Source organism: Schistocerca gregaria, unplaced genomic scaffold (genome assembly GCF_023897955.1).
Source record: "Schistocerca gregaria isolate iqSchGreg1 unplaced genomic scaffold, iqSchGreg1.2 ptg000649l, whole genome shotgun sequence".
Lineage (NCBI taxonomy): Eukaryota > Metazoa > Arthropoda > Insecta > Orthoptera > Acrididae > Schistocerca > Schistocerca gregaria.
In genome coordinates this window covers 365,001-372,500 of record NW_026062034.1, presented here as the reverse complement: position 1 = coordinate 372,500, position 7,500 = coordinate 365,001, and the positions used below count along the sequence as shown (strand labels likewise).

General features: G+C 54.5%; 2 non-coding genes and 1 pseudogene across 2 annotated transcripts; all 3 read right to left on the bottom strand.

The window, feature by feature from the left end:
- Nucleotides 1-1,006, bottom strand: part of LOC126317967 (large subunit ribosomal RNA) — a 4,792-nt pseudogene extending 3,786 nt beyond the window's left edge.
- Nucleotides 1,007-1,194: 188 nt separating this feature from the next.
- LOC126317990 (5.8S ribosomal RNA) lies at nucleotides 1,195-1,349 on the bottom strand. The gene has a single exon (XR_007557081.1). It is a non-coding gene; the product is annotated as a 5.8S ribosomal RNA (ribosomal RNA).
- A 361-nt stretch (nucleotides 1,350-1,710) lies between these two features.
- On the bottom strand, nucleotides 1,711-3,603 carry LOC126317882 (small subunit ribosomal RNA). The gene has a single exon (XR_007556991.1). It is a non-coding gene; the product is annotated as a small subunit ribosomal RNA (ribosomal RNA).
- Between the last annotated feature and the right edge of the window lie 3,897 nt (nucleotides 3,604-7,500).

The window sequence follows — 7,500 nt, the reverse complement described above, 5'->3', positions numbered from 1 at the left end:
CCTTCACTTTCATTACGCCTTTAGGTTTCGTACAGCCCAATGACTCGCGCACATGTTAGACTCCTTGGTCCGTGTTTCAAGACAGGTCGTGAAATTGTCCAAAGCTGAAGCGCCGCTGACGGGAGCGATTATTCCGCCCGAGAGCATCCCGAGCCAACAGCGGCGCGGGTCCGGGGCCGGGCCAGGTAGGTCCGTCATCCGGGAAGAACCGCGCGCGCTTGCCGGGAGCCCGAGCGCCCAAAGGGGCGAATCGACTCCTCCAGATATACCGCCGAGCAGCCAGCCAGGACACCGGGGCTCTGCCCAACAGACGCGAACCGAGGCCCGCGGAAGGACAGGCTGCGCACCCGGGCCGTAGGCCGGCACCCAGCGGGTCGCGACGTCCTACTAGGGGAGAAGTGCGGCCCACCGCACACCGGAACGGCCCCACCCCGCGGCGAGTGGAAAGGCAACCGGACACGACCCCGCCGCGGATTGCTCCGCGCGGGCGGCCGGCCCCATCTGCCGAGGGCGGGGGCCAGTGGCCGGATGGGCGTGAATCTCACCCGTTCGACCTTTCGGACTTCTCACGTTTACCCCAGAACGGTTTCACGTACTTTTGAACTCTCTCTTCAAAGTTCTTTTCAACTTTCCCTCACGGTACTTGTTCGCTATCGGTCTCGTGGTCATATTTAGTCTCAGATGGAGTTTACCACCCACTTGGAGCTGCACTCTCAAGCAACCCGACTCGAAGGAGAGGTCCCGCCGACGCTCGCACCGGCCGCTACGGGCCTGGCACCCTCTACGGGCCGTGGCCTCATTCAAGTTGGACTTGGGCTCGGCGCGAGGCGTCGGGGTAGTGGACCCTCCCAAACACCACATGCCACGACAGGCGGCAGCCTGCGGGGTTCGGTGCTGGACTCTTCCCTGTTCGCTCGCCGCTACTGGGGGAATCCTTGTTAGTTTCTTTTCCTCCGCTTAGTAATATGCTTAAATTCAGCGGGTAGTCTCGCCTGCTCTGAGGTCGTTGTACGAGGTGTCGCACGCCACACCGCCAGCCGGCTGTGCACGCTACCGAGAAAGTACCGGTATGCGAACCGCCAGGCGACGGGCGCGCATCGCACGTTTAAGGAGACGCGGCCGGCCACACAGGCGACCACGACACTCCCACGTCTCCGAAGCGGGACAAACGCCGCGCGCTTCAGTATACGTAGCCGACCCTCAGCCAGACGTGGCCCGGGAACGGAATCCATGGACCGCAATGTGCGTTCGAAACGTCGATGTTCATGTGTCCTGCAGTTCACATGTCGACGCGCAATTTGCTGCGTTCTTCATCGACCCACGAGCCGAGTGATCCACCGTCCTGGGTGATCTTTTCCTTTTCAGTCTCCCACTGTCTCTTTCAAGACAGTAGCATTTGCGGGACTGAGGCGTCTGACGGCCCCTGTTCCACTATTTTTTTGTGTCCAACGGCCTCACAGCCGATGGGCGTCGTACGGCTCCACACCGGAGCGGACAGGCACTCGGGCGAACGTCATTCAAAACCGGCGCCAGGCGCCAGGTACCGCAGGCCAGCCGCTCCAGAGCTTCAGCGCTCGTACCACACAACAACAACACTTCCGCTAGTTTTGAGAGGCACGCGTGGTTCCGCACGCGGCGCACGGCCACTGCCGTACAGGTAGCGTGTTGCGCGACACGACACGCACATCGAAAGACATGCAGTCTAGTCGGTAATGATCCTTCCGCAGGTTCACCTACGGAAACCTTGTTACGACTTTTACTTCCTCTAAATGATCAAGTTTGGTCATCTTTCCGGTAGCATCGGCAACGACAGAGTCGATGCCGCGTACCAGTCCGAAGACCTCACTAAATCATTCAATCGGTAGTAGCGACGGGCGGTGTGTACAAAGGGCAGGGACGTAATCAACGCGAGCTTATGACTCGCGCTTACTGGGAATTCCTCGTTCATGGGGAACAATTGCAAGCCCCAATCCCTAGCACGAAGGAGGTTCAGCGGGTTACCCCGACCTTTCGGCCTAGGAAGACACGCTGATTCCTTCAGTGTAGCGCGCGTGCGGCCCAGAACATCTAAGGGCATCACAGACCTGTTATTGCTCAATCTCGTGCGGCTAGAAGCCGCCTGTCCCTCTAAGAAGAAAAGTAATCGCTGACAGCACGAAGGATGTCACGCGACTAGTTAGCAGGCTAGAGTCTCGTTCGTTATCGGAATTAACCAGACAAATCGCTCCACCAACTAAGAACGGCCATGCACCACCACCCACCGAATCAAGAAAGAGCTATCAATCTGTCAATCCTTCCGGTGTCCGGGCCTGGTGAGGTTTCCCGTGTTGAGTCAAATTAAGCCGCAGGCTCCACTCCTGGTGGTGCCCTTCCGTCAATTCCTTTAAGTTTCAGCTTTGCAACCATACTTCCCCCGGAACCCAAAAGCTTTGGTTTCCCGGAGGCTGCCCGCCGAGTCATCGGAGGAACTGCGGCGGATCGCTGGCTGGCATCGTTTATGGTTAGAACTAGGGCGGTATCTGATCGCCTTCGAACCTCTAACTTTCGTTCTCGATTAATGAAAACATACTTGGCAAATGCTTTCGCTTCTGTTCGTCTTGCGACGATCCAAGAATTTCACCTCTAACGTCGCAATACGAATGCCCCCGCCTGTCCCTATTAATCATTACCTCGGGTTCCGAAAACCAACAAAATAGAACCGAGGTCCTATTCCATTATTCCATGCACACAGTATTCAGGCGGGCTTGCCTGCTTTAAGCACTCTAATTTGTTCAAAGTAAACGTGCCGGCCCACCGAGACACTCAACAAAGAGCACCCTGGTAGGATTTAAATGGGGTCCGCCTCGGGACGCGAAAGCACCCCTTCGGCTCGCCCCACCGGCAGGACGTCCCACGATACATGCCAGTTAAACACCGACGGGCGGTGAACCAACAGCGTGGGACACAAATCCAACTACGAGCTTTTTAACCGCAACAACTTTAATATACGCTATTGGAGCTGGAATTACCGCGGCTGCTGGCACCAGACTTGCCCTCCAATAGATACTCGTTAAAGGATTTAAAGTGTACTCATTCCGATTACGGGGCCTCGGATGAGTCCCGTATCGTTATTTTTCGTCACTACCTCCCCGTGCCGGGAGTGGGTAATTTGCGCGCCTGCTGCCTTCCTTGGATGTGGTAGCCGTTTCTCAGGCTCCCTCTCCGGAATCGAACCCTGATTCCCCGTTACCCGTTACAACCATGGTAGGCGCAGAACCTACCATCGACAGTTGATAAGGCAGACATTTGAAAGATGCGTCGCCGGTACGAGGACCGTGCGATCAGCCCAAAGTTATTCAGAGTCACCAAGGCAAACGGACCAGACAAGCCAATCCGATTGGTTTTGATCTAATAAAAGCGTCCCTTCCATCTCTGGTCGGGACTCTGTTTGCATGTATTAGCTCTAGAATTACCACAGTTATCCAAGTAACGTGGGTACGATCTAAGGAACCATAACTGATTTAATGAGCCATTCGCGGTTTCACCTTAATGCGGCTTGTACTGAGACATGCATGGCTTAATCTTTGAGACAAGCATATGACTACTGGCAGGATCAACCAGGGAGCTGCGTCAACTAGAGCTGAGCAGCCGGCCGCCCGGGAGTGTGTCCCGGGGGCCCGCGCGAACACGCAAGCGTCCGCTCAATTATTCTGCAAACAGGAGGAGGCCGAGCTCCCCTGCACGATACACCTCGAAACCCTCTCAGGTCCCGGCGGCGCGCAGCGCCGTCCTAGGTACTTGGTCGGTTTCGAGAGAGGCGCAATCGCCCGGAGTTAGGCGAGTAGACGGTTTTAGTGCGAACACCCTTGCTCCCAACTGAGCTTGCCGCTGCCGACAGAGGCCCGGGAGCGTGCTGTCGTGGCATTGCCGGCGGGAGACAACACGCGCCACCTATGGTGACCGGCAGCTCCAACGCCAGCGCCACACAAGGGCAAAGCCCCACTTGGGTGCAGAAGCGAACTCTCCCAGCACAGCGCACGCGCCAACACGTCCGCACAACTGCGATACAAACCACCTGCGAGAACCGCTGGGGCGACCGAGCAGCAGACGGCGTCGCGGCGCCGAGTGCCAGGCGGCGGCGCATCCTCAACGCACACAGTCCTCAATCAGACCAGCACACTGCAGATGTCCACCGCGCTTCGCACCGGGCTCGGCTGAACCAACTTTGGCCGCCAGGCGCCGCGTGCAGGGTGCGCCGCAGCGTAGCTGCACCGCCTGCCGGGCCCGTCGGCTGGCGCTCCTGCCACTCGGCGCCCCCCACCAGCCGCCTGTTGCGCGTGCGCCCACGCAGCGCGCGGCCAACACGCCGGGCGGCCCCCCTTCACCGGCCGGGAACAGTCCCACCAAGCCACCGCCGCGTATCGCTTCATACCCACATGGACCTAGTCACGTGTGTGGATGTGGCGGGTAGCGCTGAAACAACCGGTTAATAGCTGTACCGATCGTCGCCATCACAGATTCACCTCCAGCGTGAACAACCGCTCAACAACGGATTTCCAGTTCATTTGCGTATCTTGGGCAGTAAACGTAGATGTCCACCTACATTTGCGAATTCAACAATTCTTGCATGCCAGGATGTCATGTGTCACGACACGCTACATCAGACCACATACACACTGCGACATGTGCAGAAGAGAACACGTGGAAGGTGGCCCGCGCACGTATGCGATGTCCCTTCCGCGATCCACTGTCAACCGGCATCTGCGGCATGTCCCAGATATGGAACGCGGTCCACCAGGGTAGCACTTTGTGTGAGGCAATACGACAAAGTCGGAATACACGCGTCACTACATCAGACGGCTCACGCTGACCTGACCTGACCTGACCTGACCTGACCTGACTCACCGCACCACCACCCCCAGCGACCCAGGGTGACATACAATGCGTTCGTACGTTCCTCCCACACGCCTCTACGGCGTACCACAGTGCAACCTAGCTGTTATTGGGAGACGAGACAAGTAGCATCGAGCACAACATATGGAAATTGAGATTCGACACCGTTGGGCACAGCCAGCGTACGGTCACACGTATCACACTACTTCACTCTGTACGTAACGACCGATGATCGGTACAGCGTGTGGGTTACGCGTACGACATCAGCGGACAATGGACACAGACCATACCACGACGTACACTGAGGGCGTCGACATCTGAATGCAACTGAACAGCTGCGAGGCTCATTTAACACTCAAACGCCAGACCGACCAGCTTGAGAGGACAGAGACACAAAGAGGGGGACAGAGGGGGGGGGGGGCGGCGATATAGTCCTATTGCAGTACAATTGACAGTGGATAGCGGGAATATGTGGAAAGTAAGCAACACTCGCAAGACATCTACATGAGGATAACAACGACACCAGAGATTCCGAGCAGTGAACTATGTTAGGCAAAGGGACAACGTGGGTTAGGTTAAGGGACAACGTGGGTTAGGTTAAGGGACAACGTGGGTTAGGTTAAGGGACAACGTGGGTTAGGTTAAGGGACAACGTGGGTTAGGTTAAGGGACAACGTGGGTTAGGTTAAGGGACAACGTGGGTTAGGTTAAGGGACAACGTGGGTTAGGTTAAGGGACAACGTGGGTTAGGTTAAGGGACAACGTGGGTTAGGTTAAGGGACAACGTGGGTTAGGTTAAGGGACAACTTGAGTTAGGTTAAGGGACAACTTGAGTTAGGTTAAGGGACAACTTGAGTTAGGTTAAGGGACAACTTGAGTTAGGTTAAGGGACAACTTGAGTTAGGTTAAGGGACAACTTGAGTTAGGTTAAGGGACAACTTGAGTTAGGTTAAGGGTCAACTTGAGTTAGGTTAAGGGACAACTTGAGTTAGGTTAAGGGACAACTTGAGTTAGGTTAAGGGTCAACTTGAGTTAGGTTAAGGGACAACTTGAGTTAGGTTAAGGGACAACTTGAGTTAGGTTAAGGGACAACTTGAGTTAGGTTAAGGGACAACTTGAGTTAGGTTAAGGGACAACTTGAGTTAGGTTAAGGGACAACTTGAGTTAGGTTAAGGGACAACTTGAGTTAGGTTAAGGGACAACTTGAGTTAGGTTAAGGGACAACTTGAGTTAGGTTAAGGGACAACTTGAGTTAGGTTAAGGGACAACTTGAGTTAGGTTAAGGGACAACTTGAGTTAGGTTAAGGGACAACTTGAGTTAGGTTAAGGGACAACTTGAGTTAGGTTAAGGGACAACTTGAGTTAGGTTAAGGGATAATGTGGTACAACCAGAGTTAGGTTAAGCGATAATGTGGTACAGCCACAGTTAGGTTAAGCGATAATGTGGTACAGCCACAGTTAGGTTAAGCGATAATGTGGTACAGCCACAGTTAGGTTAAGCGATAATGTGGTACAGCCACAGTTAGGTTAAGCGATAATGTGGTACAGCCACAGTTAGGTTAAGCGATAATGTGGTACAGCCACAGTTAGGTTAAGCGATAATGTGGTACAGCCACAGTTAGGTTAAGCGATAATGTGGTACAGCCACAGTTAGGTTAAGCGATAATGTGGTACAGCCACAGTTAGGTTAAGCGATAATGTGGTACAGCCACAGTTAGGTTAAGCGATAATGTGGTACAGCCACAGTTAGGTTAAGCGATAATGTGGTACAGCCACAGTTAGGTTAAGCGATAATGTGGTACAGCCACAGTTAGGTTAAGCGATAATGTGGTACAGCCACAGTTAGGTTAAGCGATAAAGTTGGTTACATTTGGTATTGTGTGGGAAGGGGGCAGAGAGAGGGGGGGGGGGTGGATAGTGGTGGCAGTACGCGGATGCCTGAGTCACCGTCAGATACGTCACGTCGGTTCGATGCTTGTAGCAAGAGGCTGGCGGGTCTGTGTCTCTCACTTCTGCAATTTTTCATGTGGTATAACACGAGGGCGGGGGGTGATATTTGGTGCCCCTCTGTGTAGGATGTGTGTTGGTTTATCTGAGCAATGGTAGTTGTCGGAGGAGTGGGGTATTGTGCTTTTATAGGTGGACCTACTGCTCTGGTTATCATAGTGTCGACGGTGCAATGTCGCAGAGAGGATGCACTCGACATTGTCGCATTCCAGATGTTTACGTATTGTGTGTCTCCGTTGCAGGCCGAGAGTGGTGCATGTTCGAGTGTCTGGCTGACGTGCGATTCACGTTTAGTGCCCAGTCTTACAGCACGTATAGGGACATTCGCATAAATCATCTATATGTGGCCTTGCATCATTTACTAAGCAGTGCCGTGAGACGACCGAACTATTAGGAAAGTACTGATGTACCGCATAATGTTTACCTTCCACCACACAGCGAGTATCGACTCTGCCCAGCGTTGCCACCGCAGGCAGCGGTCACCGTCACCATTATGCGGCGGAACGGAACATCTATATCCTCAGAGGAGCACTCTTTGCCGCCGGGCGTCAGGTCTCGCGGCCTGCCGGCCAGCGCCCACGACGAACTTACTGCATGTATAGGGACAGCGGGAATTTGGCA